The sequence below is a fragment of the Argopecten irradians genome, chromosome 6, assembly GCF_041381155.1.
Source record: "Argopecten irradians isolate NY chromosome 6, Ai_NY, whole genome shotgun sequence".
Taxonomy (NCBI): domain Eukaryota; kingdom Metazoa; phylum Mollusca; class Bivalvia; order Pectinida; family Pectinidae; genus Argopecten; species Argopecten irradians.
Genome location: NC_091139.1, coordinates 18,461,605 through 18,475,443, shown reverse-complemented (window position 1 = coordinate 18,475,443; position 13,839 = coordinate 18,461,605). Strand labels below are relative to the sequence as shown.

General features: G+C 42.9%; 1 long non-coding RNA gene across 9 annotated transcripts in view; it reads left to right on the top strand.

The window, feature by feature from the left end:
- LOC138325210 (uncharacterized) overlaps positions 1-13,839 on the top strand; it is a 147,789-nt gene that overhangs the window by 31,225 nt on the left and 102,725 nt on the right. For 4 of the 9 annotated variants that reach the window (XR_011208739.1, XR_011208742.1, XR_011208745.1 and 1 more), the window contains exon 3: positions 1,235-1,354. The exons of the other annotated variants lie outside the window; for them this stretch is intronic. This is a non-coding gene — a long non-coding RNA (uncharacterized lncRNA). The remainder of the gene's footprint in view (positions 1-1,234; positions 1,355-13,839) is intronic. 9 annotated transcript variants of the gene reach the window in all.

Sequence of the window (13,839 nt, the reverse complement as noted above, 5' to 3'; positions counted from 1 at the left end):
ATATGAGCATTCAATTTGCTTTAAATTGATAAGTACTTAGATTTATCAACGTAGCAGAAGCCATGTATATGTGCACGTGGTCAAGCCCCAAAACAGCACCGTTCATGATAGACGCTTATAATCGTAGGTATACATGTACATGTATGCATCAATGTCCTTTTATGTATCTAAACCACAGAAAATCTAGTTTGGTCTTTGTTTGGTGTTTTTTTAACAAATATTTATTTATTTGATTATTTTGATTATAAAGAAAGTCTGGTTTCATATACGAAACTGCTGCTGTAAATAAATGTTTGCATTCAGTTTGTAAAATTAGGTCACAATCAAACTGTCAGATTGTCCAATCCTCGATTGCATTTTGTCTGCTTCTAAAAATAAGATGATTACATAACTAGATTTAATCTGATGAAAAGCTACGTTTCTATTGTTTAATTTGCCTACTAGTGGATTGTTTCTGCTGGAACTGAATATGTCGTAACAAGTGTTAGGCACATGATTACAGGTAATCTAATGCCTGGATCTGCTGACTAAAGACAGATCGAATGCATATTATAATTTCGACTAACCAATATCTGTATCTAGATTAAACTTAATAAAAATTGACGATTTCTTCCACGTGTTTCCATCAGAGAGTTCAAATACATTGTCGGGGCCTAAATTTGATATTTGGCTTTTTTGCTGTTTTGTATCAATATATCAGGGAAATAATTTGATTTATGGCTTTAAATGTCCATGTTAATTCCTTATCTGTCATGTGGCCATTATTATGACCATTGATACAATCTTTATTACAATCATTTTTGTTGCAAGATGTAAACTTTATCAACATTATTGGGGACCCCATTGGGCCGATTTGCCGACAAAAATTTACCGTAGGTCAGGATCCATTGGTGTAGCAATTCTGGCCAGGTACAGACCACGGGTTGGTGGTTTTTGACTGGGTTCTTCAACTTTTCTCCACAAACTTGGAGCATCAGTTAAATAGTCTGGCTGTTTACACGATATGGCAAAATAACACACACACAAAATCATTTTGGGGGGAAATGAGAGAAAACAATAATCATACAAATATATAATATGATTTTTTTTAAATTTTATCGTATTGTGCGCGAATGCTTTTGAGGAGCCCACACATCATTGGAAGAAAATTAAATCTGGGGATATGCTCATTTTTATTTTTAAATTTATAAAAGAGAAATGTCAGCATTCAGACATCACTATTGTTTATTTGCAGACTTTATCTTTAATGAGCTCTCCATGTAGTAGCTGGTGGCTAGTTTAGCAAACAGCAGCAAGCAGGATCAGAAGACTATAGGATGAATTTCTTCTACTGGTGACATCACAGATTTAATATGTAAGATTTTCTGATTTACAAAGATTGATTTGTCATTAAAAGCTGTTCAGATTCACATGGATTACGGACACCATTTTTTCCCTGAACATGTTTTAATTTGGGTTTGACATATATACATGAAGAGAAATTTCAATTTTTTTGTTGCAAGTCAAAATCACAAATTTTTTCTATCTGCAAAACTATCTTTATATCCCCATTTTATAGGGATCCATTATCCAATATTCTGTGCTCCTCAAATTTTGATTCCCAAGACCTTTGAGATACACAGAGATCGGTAATTGACGATTTTAAGATCAGCTGGACTGACATGTTATGAGGCTCCTGATTCATGTACTGTTTTTAGTCTTACCAATTTTACAGCTATTTTCTTAATGGTTCGTGCAGGTGACGACTCCTTGTGTTGCTATGGTACTGTTGAGTATTGTTAATTCAGCAGTAAATTCCTCAACAGTGGAAAACTTTCACACATTTTGATGATGGATTTGAGATATTATGGGTTTCAACAATGACTTATTTCATTACTTTTGATTGGTACTGATGTAACCAATGGGATTACAATGTAAATGTCAGCCGACATGACTCCCAATTATGAAAGTAGCACCTGTTTTAGTGAGCCCTGGTTTTCTGAATTAATGGTCGCGAAACCATCAATAAACTTTAATGAAAACAAAAGAGAGAAAAAAAAGAGAAAAAAATGGAGAAAGAAAAATTTGTTTCACAATGTTTTCTTGTGGGACTTTGAGTACAATATGTATTGGTAGCTATCTGTAACTATGGTAACTTTTGTTAGAGGTTAAATCCATCTTCTTAATTAAAATATCTTGTAGAACATTATAAAAGTCGGTAAAAATACAATTTACTAAGCGTATGAAAGGTGATAGACAGGAGGTGATCATAAATAAACACATTGTAGTGAGGTTTCATTAAAATATGCACAAACTTTCATAAAAGTCATTGTTACCCAAATACCACCTCTTTTGCATATCAGTGAATTACACGGGGCACGAGAACAAATTTGTCTAAAATTTTCTGACTTGTACTTCAAACGATCCATAGTGAGATTAGAAACGAGAGTTTGGAGCAAGATATTGGCCGTTTCTGTCAAAGCAAGCCACATGTTTCAGAAAGTCTGAATGAAACCATTTGTGGTGTATTACACATTTGGTGTATTTCCATTTGATTTACTGGCACAAAGATATTCCATAGCCTTTTATGTGTGTGGGCTGCAAAGTCTGCTCAATATGTCAGCTTCCAACATCAATAGCTCTAAAATATTTCTCTTTTCATTTAAAAACGATGGTTTAAAAACATCTATTACTTTCATCAAAATGAAATGTCTTTTATAATATCAAAAATTATTTTTCCATAGCGGTGGCCGAGTGGTTAAGATGTCCCAACATTTTACCCCAAGCCTCCAACTTTGGGGTGTGAGTTTGAATCCCAGGTGTTGGGCAGTTGCCAGGTACTGACTGCGTTTCGGTGGTTTTTACTCTGATACTCCAGCTTTCCTTCAATTTCTAAACCTGGCATGTCCTTAAATGACCCTCGCTGATGGTAGAACATTAAATTAATCAAATGAAATCTCTAGTAAAGTGCTTACTTTGTTTACCAAATACATTTTAATGCATTTTAGTATCTTATCAATGTTTGTGTTTTGGAAGCAAATGCACCAGTAAGACTTCATTTTATGGGGAGGGGGGTTGGTGTCAGTACTGCACTTTGGTCAGCACCAGAAGTGTTTGTGAAGGCTAGGTAAGGATGGTAATTGGAGTGTCAGACCTACCCTTCTGGTCTATATATATATCCACAGTTTCTCTACTCAAGTGCCTTTTCCATCCCAACACTACACTTCCACTGTTATTTCAATTTTCAATGAACTGTGAAATATTCTTGAGAAAATTAATTTCCTGTGCCTCCAGAATGCATGACTTGGGCTATGCCAGTTGACCTTTGACCCCCAGGGCCACCCTTTAAGCCATGTGGTGTCATTGAAATTTAATAAGTACATTTTCGGTTTATGATAACAGTGCAACACCAATTTATATCAAGCTGAAAATTAGCTCTGCCTTCCTCAAATAGGCGCTGGTGTTTTGGAGGAGGTAAAGGAGGGGGGGAACCTTTAAGGCCACCAAATTTGTTACACATGTTTACTAATCCCCCCTTGAGCTTTAGTGTCCTGGTAAACTTTACAGATGTTTTTTGAACTTTAACTGTCGTTGAAACAAGTTTAGAAAGTGTATTGGTTTCTTCACTAACAGATGGCTCAGCTGTAGCAGGACGTCGCTCAAAAAGTTTTTTTCCATAAATCATTTCTTCTTTGTCAGCTTACAAGTCAACGTTGGTTAAGCGGGTTTAATCTCGTGATTTTAGACATCATCTTCATTTTCTGAGAACAAAGTTTATTTAACCGTGCTGATGGAAGGTAAACTTGTTTGATGTGTTGAAACTTTTCCTTAAAAAATTGACTTGTCATGTCATGAATTGACAGATGTAGCTATTCAAGTCAGTTAATCTCCATATGATTATACCTTCTAGATATCAAGTATTACTTATCATTTCTAAAAATTTGCACTCGTTAAATAGGTATTAAAATCTGTTTCTTATCCTCTTTTGTAATTTATATAACATTATCATACATCTTACACTAATTATCATAGCAAATTATTATCATTTCAATTTATGGTTGAGATGTAGATGGGAAAAAACAACTTTCAAAGGAAAATTTGACAATCTACTAATGCATTAATTGCCGTATGAAGTTAGACCCAGTGACATGCTAGATAAATGTTATTATTCCATGCTGTGTTACATATTTCTCAATGAAACTATGCTCGATAATTTATACATAATAAAACATTTTCGAGCAATTCACAGACAGCTACACCATATAGATATGCATACAAGCAAATCTCACCAACCCAAAAGTGACAAACCCATGGTATTATGGAATAAGGTGACAGTGAGATGAGGGCTTGAGTTTGAGGGCATTCAGAGTGTCATAATAGTTACTGTGACAGGGTAAAGTGAGGGCAATGAATTTGAGGGTATTCAGAGTGTCATGATAGTTACTGTGACAGGGTAAGTGAGGGCAATGAATTTGAGGGTATTCAGATTTACATGATAGTCATTATGACAGGGTAAATTCAGGATGGAAAGTTTGAGGGCATTGAGTGTGACAGTATAGTTACTGTGACACAGTGAAGTGAGGGCATGAAGTTGTCATGATACCAGGGTAATCATTGACATATTAAAGTGTGGGTATTAAGTTTGAGGGCATGCAGGGTGTCATGATACCAGGGAAATCCTTGACAGATTAAAGTGAGGGTGGTATGTTGAGGGCATTCATGATACCAGGATAATCATTGACATATAATATTAAAGTGAGGGTGGTAAGTTTGAGGGCATTCAGTATGACAAAGTGCATTGAGGGGTGAAAGGTTGGACAATCAGTGAGATATTGTTCACTGAATGGGTGAAATTGAGGACATTTAGGTCCAGAACTGTTACTTTTGAAACAACACGCTGTCAGGGGAGTATGTGACTTTACGATGTTGGTGACTGGAATTTCATTCAATAAATGGAGTCACACCATCCCAGGAGGACTGAGGGTGAGACACAGAACTCACACAGATGAAAGTTAACTTCTTGTTTACATACAGGCAGGACTTGGCCTAAACTGACACCATGGAAATGAGTTTGCAATTCTCTATCTTCATTCAACTGTAGCCATAAAATTGGTTGTGTTTACCATTGCCATCTGTTGTCTGAGGGGTTTACAGGAGGGGCCCAAATGGGGAAAATTTCATAAACAGTTAATATTAATTTTCACAGGAGGGGCCCAAATGGGAAATTTTTATAAACAGTTAAAATTAATTTTCACAGCAGGGCCCAAAAGATGGTACTTTTTGTATACAGTTAATTAACATTAATTTTTACAGAAGAGGCTAAAACCAGGAAAATTATTTAGAGTAGTTCATATTAATTTTTTTTCTGAAGGGTGCCAAACTGAAAACATTTTGCACAGTGAAAGTTGCATGATTTGATTTGATTATTATCAATTTGAAAAGTATCAACTTGTAAAAATTCAATATTTGGCTCATTATTTTCTTCTGAATTTGATATTGTTTTCAATTCCAGATCAACTTGTGCATTTAAAAATGATAGTCATGGGGTATATTGTGCTGATATAACGGTATATTGAATGACGAAAAATGTTTCCAATACTTCTCAAAATGTTATTGATTTGTCTAAAAGATAAAATAAAGAAAGTAAGATCATTCACAGTTTTTGTGTTAGATATTTTTGTCTCATACATCATCAGTGATGTTATATTTGGAAGCAAAACATATAGCATCCAGGAACAAGGACACTTTTTAACTATTTGTATTACACTTTGGATTTAAAGAGATACCAATGGACATTAAGGGATATGCCTGATTATATAATGTCAGAGAAAAGCTAGGGTTCATGTGGAAAACTACTGACTGATGTTCAGTACTTGGCAATTGTCTCATGTATATTAGGCCCTATAACCCATGGTGGGGGGCCTAACTCACAGGTAGCATTAGGTTAGATTGTAACCAACACCTTACCCTCTACCTGAATTAATTTTTTTTTTTGATGTTTTTTTTGATGTTTAGGGTTAATTTTCATTTTCTCAGTTTGCAGGTATAATTATAATAACCATTATAACTATAGGTGTACAGTGATTACTGAAATTTCCTGTTCAGTAAGACCAACACTACATCGACTCTTCTCTGTTGTTGATAATGTAACAAATAACTTCTAATTCAAAGAACACGGCCAGAGGTTGAAAAAACACCACATCTGTTTCGATGCAAATAAACATATTATTGAGATTTTCATTGAATCATTTACAAGTAATTGAGACCACCGTGGTGTTTTCTCCACACCTCTTCCTAGGAGAACACCAACTGGTTGGGATAGGATTGGGGTTGGGGTTAGAGACATGTCAGTGTCGGGTATAAACAGATCGGCATAAACACCTCAAAGTGTTTGTGAATCTGATACCACAAACTGAGGTACTGCTGTTAGGCCATTGATTACATTTGCAGTTGAAATCTGAAGGTGTGGTATGACGTCCATCAAAACAAAATTAATACAAATTGAAGGTTACAGTCTCAATAATCTGGATAAAGATCATCACAGTGATTTTGGTTTGTAGTCTGGATAAAGTCCAGTGATTGGTTGGTTTTTAACTTGGATAAAGTCCAGAGCTGTGATTGGCTGATTTGTGTTTTAAAGTCAAGTGTTGTGATTGGCTGGTTTGTGGTTTAAATCCCTGTGCTGTGATTGGTTGACTTATGACCTGGATAAAGCCCTGTACTGAGATTTGTGTTTTGCACTAATTCAATGATCTTTGACCTCTTTGAAGCCTGTGATTGAATGGTCAGTAGTTCGAATATTTAGGCATCCATAATCATTTAATAATCTTTAACTTCATTGAAGCATATTGCAGTGATCCAGTACCTTTTATCCTTATTGAAGCCTTAACTGTGTGATTCAGTAGTCCATGCCATGTAGTGCAATGGTTTCTATTGTCTGTGACCTTATTCAGGCTTTTTGCTATGATTTGATGTCTAGTGCAGTGGTTTTTATGGTCTCTAAACTTGAAGCCAAATGCAGTGATTCACTGATCACTAAGAGATCACCAGGAATGCAGTGTCGCACGTGTCACAATTGCAATTTCTCCGAGGAAACTAAATGACAACTGGACCGTCGTATTAGGGATCAGCCCGTTTTCTGAAAGAAATGATTTTATAGATAATTGAGTGGCAAGGGACTGCTGTAACTTCCCAGCATACCAAATGATGCATCGTAACTGCATTAATCATCGGCATGAACATGTCATCGTGGCTGAAGAGACATTGGCTACCCGGCATCATCAATAGGCTTTTCTCTCTCTCTCTGTCATTTCTTATTGAAAACATAGTTCTAGGAATCAATAGACTTATTAAGCATGTGTATGACGTGAACTTAACAGCTTCCATGGTATGTTATTAGACAAGTGAACAAATCTTTATCCATCATCGTACAATGGTGAAAGTCGAGCTAAAGCAATTGTCAATTACAATGTGGTAATAAGTGTGATGATTAAGCCATACAACCAACAATACAGCTTCAGGACTAAAAACTCCTTATATGGAATTGCTTGTCTTCATTTTAACAGACATATAAAAATTTGAACCAAATCTGACCTGCTTTGATTGATAAACCTTGTCAAAGTTAAACCTATTAGCATTATCGCTGAGTTTGGTGGAATCATTTAGTTTTTAGAACAACAGCACTGTCTTCAATTTCTCGAAATAATCTTCTGACATTAAGAGACTTTAGTTAAAAAATCATTATTTTAAAGATTTTAAGTAACATAACTCAGTGATTTAAGTATTAATTTTACTGAAGTCAACATTTATTTTGAGAAATCAGGACCTGTACTAGTATCTACAAATGTAGAATAGAATTCTCTCTCTCTCAGTACTGCTGTACTCCTTTGGAGTTCAAAATTCCCTCCTGTGTTCCTTGGATTTCCCTATGACATTTTCCTTTAGGCCCATGGTGTTCATATATATCTACTTATAATGATTAGAGATTTCTTATAATCTGAGAGCTTCCCCTTGTGTGAGTGTCATGATGCCTCTATAAGGTAAAACGTCCCCATTGGTTTTGCTATAAATCCCCCATGATGTCTCTATAAGGTAAAACATCCCCCCTGGTTTTGCTGTAAGTCCCCCATGGTGCCTCTATAATGTAAACATCCCCCTCGGTATTGCTATAGGTCCCCCCATCGTTGCCCCTTTAGATTTGGTCTTAGTGGGACAGTTTAGAAATGAAGAGTTGAAGTCAGCTGGCACCACCATAAAACTCTATACAGGAAATGTATCATCAACATAACCAATACAGCCCTGTAAAGGACAGTCATGCTGTGCCTGTTAAGTTTCAAAATCCTCAGAATCTGCCTTAAGTATCTGTGATTCTTCTCCCATTAAAGCTGTGCCATATTTCTCTCAATTCTTTAAGCATCCATTTCCAAGGATATTCATGTGTTTTGTCCCCCTCATTTCATTCTTTTCCTACTTTCCTATTACACTACTAACTCTTGTCACCCTATCCCTCATCTGTCACACTATCCCCCATCTGTCACACTATCCCTCATCTGTCACACTATCCCCCATCTGTCACATTATCCCCCACCTGTCTAACTCTACCCCTCCTGTCACACATACCCCCACCTGTCACAATGTCCCCAACCTGTCACACTATCCCCCACCTGTCACACTACCCCCTCCTGTCACACTGTTTTCCTCCTGTCACACTGTTTTTCCTCCTGTCACACTATTTTCCTCCTGTCACACTGTTTTCCTCCTGTCACACTATCCCACTCCTCTCACACTATTCCCCTCCTGTCACACTATTCCCCTCCTGTCACAACATCCCACTCCTGTCACACTATTCCACTCCTGTCACACTATTCCACTTCTGTCACACTATCCGACTCCTGTCATACTACCCCCTCCTGTCACACTGTACTCCATCTGTACACTGTCTCCATCTGTCACACTATACCTCTCCTGCCACACATATCCGCAGCTGTCACAATGTCTCCCTCCTGTCACACTGTCCCCCTCCTGTCACACTATTCCCCTCCTGTCACACTATCCTCCTGTCAACTATCCCCCTCCTGTCACACTATCCCACTCCTGTCACACTGTCCCCCTCCTGTCACACTATCCACTCCTGTCACATTCTATCCCCCTCCTGTCACACTGTCCCTCCTGTACATTATCCCCCTCCTGTCACACTTCCCCCTGTCCACTTATCCCCCCTGTCACACTGTCCTCCTGTCACACTGTCCCCCTCCTGTCACACTGTCCCCCTCCTGTCACACTGTCCCCCCCTGTCACAATGTCCCCCACCTGTCACACTATCCCCACCTGTCACACTTATCCCCCTCCTGTCACACTGTATCCTCCTGTCACACTGTCCCCCTCCTGTCACACTGTCCCCCTCCTGTCACACTGTCCTCCTCCTGTCACACTATCCCCCTCCTGTCACACTGTCCCCCTCCTGTCACACTATCCCACTCCTGTCACACTGTCCCCCTCCTGTCACACTGTCCCCCTCCTGTCACACTGTCCTCCTCCTGTCACACTGTCCCCCTCCTGTCACACTGTACCCCTCCTGTCACACTGTCCCCCTCCTGTCACACATATCCCCCTCCTGTCACACTATCCCACTCCTGTCACACTATCCCACTCCTGTCACACTGTCCCCCTCCTGTCACACTGTCCCCCTCCTGTCACACTGTCCCCCTCCTGTCACACTGTCCTCCTCCTGTCACACATTTCCCACTCCTGTCACACTATCCCCTCCTGTCACACTGTCCTCCTCCTGTCACACAATGTCCCCCTCCTGTCACACTATCCTCCTCCTGTCACACTGTCCCCCCTCCTGTCATCACACTGTCCCCCTCCTGTCACACTGTCCTCCTCCTGTCACACTGTCCTCCTCCTGTCACACTATTCCCATCCTGTCAACCTGTCCCCTCCTGTCACACTATCCCCCTCCTGTCACACTGTCCTCCTCCTGTCACACTATCCCACTCCTGTCACACTGTCCTCCTCCTGTCACACTATCCCCCCTCCTGTCACACTGTCCTCCTCCTGTCACACTATCCCCCTCCTGTCACACTGTCCCCCTCCTGTCACACTGTCCCCTCCTGTCACACTGTCCCCCTCCTGTCACACTATCCTCCTCCTGTCACACTATCCACTCCTGTCACACTGTCCCACTCCTGTCACACTGTCCCCCTCCTGTCACACTGTCCCCCTCCTGTCACACTGTCCCCCTCCTGTCACACTGTCTCCCCTCCTGTCACACTGTCCCCCTCCTGTCACACTATCCCCCTCCTGTCACACTGTCCCCCTCCTGTCACACTATCCCACTCCTGTCACACTGTCCCCCTCCTGTCACACTGTCCCCCTCCTGTCACACTATCCCACTCCTGTCACACTGTCCCCCTCCTGTCACACTGTCCCCCTCCTGTCACACTATCCCCCTCCTGTCACACTATCCCCCTCCTGTCACACTGTCCCCCTCCTGTCACACTGTCCCCCTCCTGTCACACTGTTCTCCTCCTGTCACAATGTCCCCCTCCTGTCACACTGTCCTCCTCCTGTCACACTGTCCCCCTCCTGTCACACTGTTCTCCTCCTGTCACACTGTCCTCCTCCTGTCACACTGTCCCCCTCCTGTCACACTGTCCTCCTCCTGTCACACTATCCCCCTCCTGTCACACTATCCCACTCCTGTCACACTGTCCCCCTCCTGTCACACTGTCCCCCTCCTGTCACACTATCCCACTCCTGTCACACTATCCCACTCCTGTCACACTATCCCACTCCTGTCACACTATCCCCCTCCTGTCACACTATCCTCCTCCTGTCACACTATCCCCCTCCTGTCACACTATCCCCCTCCTGTCACACTGTCCCACTCCTGTCACACTATCCCACTCCTGTCACACTATCCCCCTCCTGTCACACTATCCTCCTCCTGTCACACTATCCCCCTCCTGTCACACTATCCCCCTCCTGTCACACTATCCCACTCCTGTCACACTGTCCCCCTCCTGTCACACTATCCCACTCCTGTCACACTATCCCACTCCTGTCACACTGTCCCCCTCCTGTCACACTGTCCCCCTCCTGTCACACTGTCCTCCTCCTGTCACACTATCCCCCTCCTGTCACACTGTCCCCCTCCTGTCACACTGTCCCCCTCCTGTCACACTGTCCCCCTCCTGTCACACTGTCCCCCTCCTGTCACACTGTCCCCCTCCTGTCACACTATCCCCCTCCTGTCACACTGTCCTCACTCCTGTCACACTGTCCCCTCCTGTCACACTGTCACACTGTCCACTTCCTCCTGTCACACTGTCCCCCTCCTGTCACACTATCCCTCCTGTCACACTGTCCTCCTGTCACACTGTCCCCCTCCTGTCACACTATCCCCTCCTGTCACACTATCCTCCTGTCACACTCCTCACTCCTGTCACACTGTCCCCCTCCTGTCACACTGTCCCCCCTCCTGTCACACTGTCCCCCTCCTGTCACACTATCCCCCTCCTGTCACACTATCCCCCTCCTGTCACACTGTCCCCCTCCTGTCACACTGTCCCCCTCCTGTCACACTGTCCCCCTCCTGTCACACTGTCCCCTCTCCTGTCACACTATCCCCCTCCTGTCACACTGTCCCCCTCCTGTCACACATGTCCCCTCCTGTCACACTGTCCCCCTCCTGTCACACTATCCCCCTCCTGTCACAATATCCCCTCCTGTCACAATGTCCCCCTCCTGTCACACTGTTCTCCCTCCTGTCACACTGTCCCCCTCCTGTCACACTATCCCCTCCTGTCACACCTATCCCACTCCTGTCACACTGTCCCCCTCCTGTCACACTGTTCCCTACTGTCACACTATCCCCTCCTGTCACAATATCCCACTCCTGTCACACTATCCCACTCCTGTCACACTATCCCTGCACTCCTCCTGTCACCCCACCCTGTCACATCCCACTCCTGTCACACTATCCCACTCCTGTCACACTATCCCACTCCTGTCACACTATCCCACTCCTGTCACACTATCCCACTCCTGTCACACTGTCCCCTCCTGTCACACTATCCCACTCCTGTCACACTATCCCACTCCTGTCACACTATCCCACTCCTGTCACACTATCCCACTCCTGTCACACTATCCCACTCCTGTCACACTATCCCACTCCTGTCACACTATCCTCCTCCTGTCACACTATCCCACTCCTGTCACACTATCATCCCACTCCTGTCACACTATCCCACTCCTGTCACACTATCCCACTCCTGTCACACTGTCCCCTCCTGTCACACTATTCCCCTCCTGTCACACTATCCCACTCCTGTCACACTATCCCTATCCTGTCACACTATCCCACTCCTGTCACACTATCCCACTCCTGTCACACTATCCCACTCCTGTCACACTATCCTCCTCCTGTCACACTATCCCACTCCTGTCACACTATCCCACTCCTGTCACACTGTCCTCCCTCCTGTCACAATGTCCCCCTCCTGTCACACTATCCTCCTTCTGTCACACTGTTCTCCTGTAACACTGTCCCCCTCCTGTCACACTGTCCCCTCCTGTCACACTATCCCACTCCTGTCACACTATCCCACTCCTGTCACACTATCCCACTCCTGTCACACTATCCCACTCCTGTCACAATATCCCACTCCTGTCACACTATCCCACTCCTGTCACACTATCCCACTCCTGTCACACTATCCCACTCCTGTCACACTGTCCCCCCTCCTGTCACACTATCCCCCTCTTCTGTCACACTGTCACACTGTCCCCCTCCTGTCACACTGTCCCCCTCCTGTCACACTGTCCCCCTCCTGTCACACTATCCCACTCCTGTCACACTATCCCACTCCTGTCACACTATCCCACTCCTGTCACACTATCCCACTCCTGTCACACTATCCCACTCCTGTCACACTATCCCACTCCTGTCACAATATCCCACTCCTGTCACACTATCCCACTCCTGTCACACTATCCCACACTCCTGTCACAATATCCCACTCCTGTCACAATATCCCACTCCTGTCACACTATCCCACTCCTGTCACACTGTCCCCCTCCTGTCACACTATCCCCCTCCTGTCACACTATCCCACTCCTGTCACAATATCCCACTCCTGTCACACTACATCCCACTCCTGTCACCTGTCACACATGTCCCCCCTCCTGTCACACTGTCCCCCTCCTGTCACAGCTATCCCCCTCCTGTCACACTGTTCTCCTCCTGTCACACTATCCCCCTCCTGTCACACTATCCCCCTCCTGTCACACTGCATGTTCTCCTGTCACATTATCCCCCTCCTGTCACAATATCCCACTCCTGTCACACATTTCCCTCCATGTATTATCCCTTTTACACTCCCTGTTCTTCTAAAACCTTCCTCCCCTCTCCTGTCACACTCACTGCCCCCCCCCCCCCGTCCTGTTACATAAACCTTCCTGCCCCTCCCCTTCCTCCTTTCCACTACAACCCCTTCCCTGTTAGTAACAGATGGCTTGATACTTCAGGCCAGACTAGTGAACCTAGTTTGAAACTTTGATTTTAGCATTTGTTGATCTTTTATAGACATCAGCAAGTATGCTTTATCATTAGCAGCAGGTTAAACTAGGAAAGGCCTTGTTTTAGTATTTTGATAAATATTTAACTTTGTTGTGGATGTGCAAATCACAGATACTCTGTAATATCATTCATTGTTTTGTGAACAAAAATCGTTGCATCTATCGAAATTTATTTTCTCATTTATGACTTAATAGTTATTATACGACAAATAATGTCTAGAAATAGAAATAGTTGTTAATGATTTATCTGTTCTTTTTTTGTTTATTTCAGTGTTC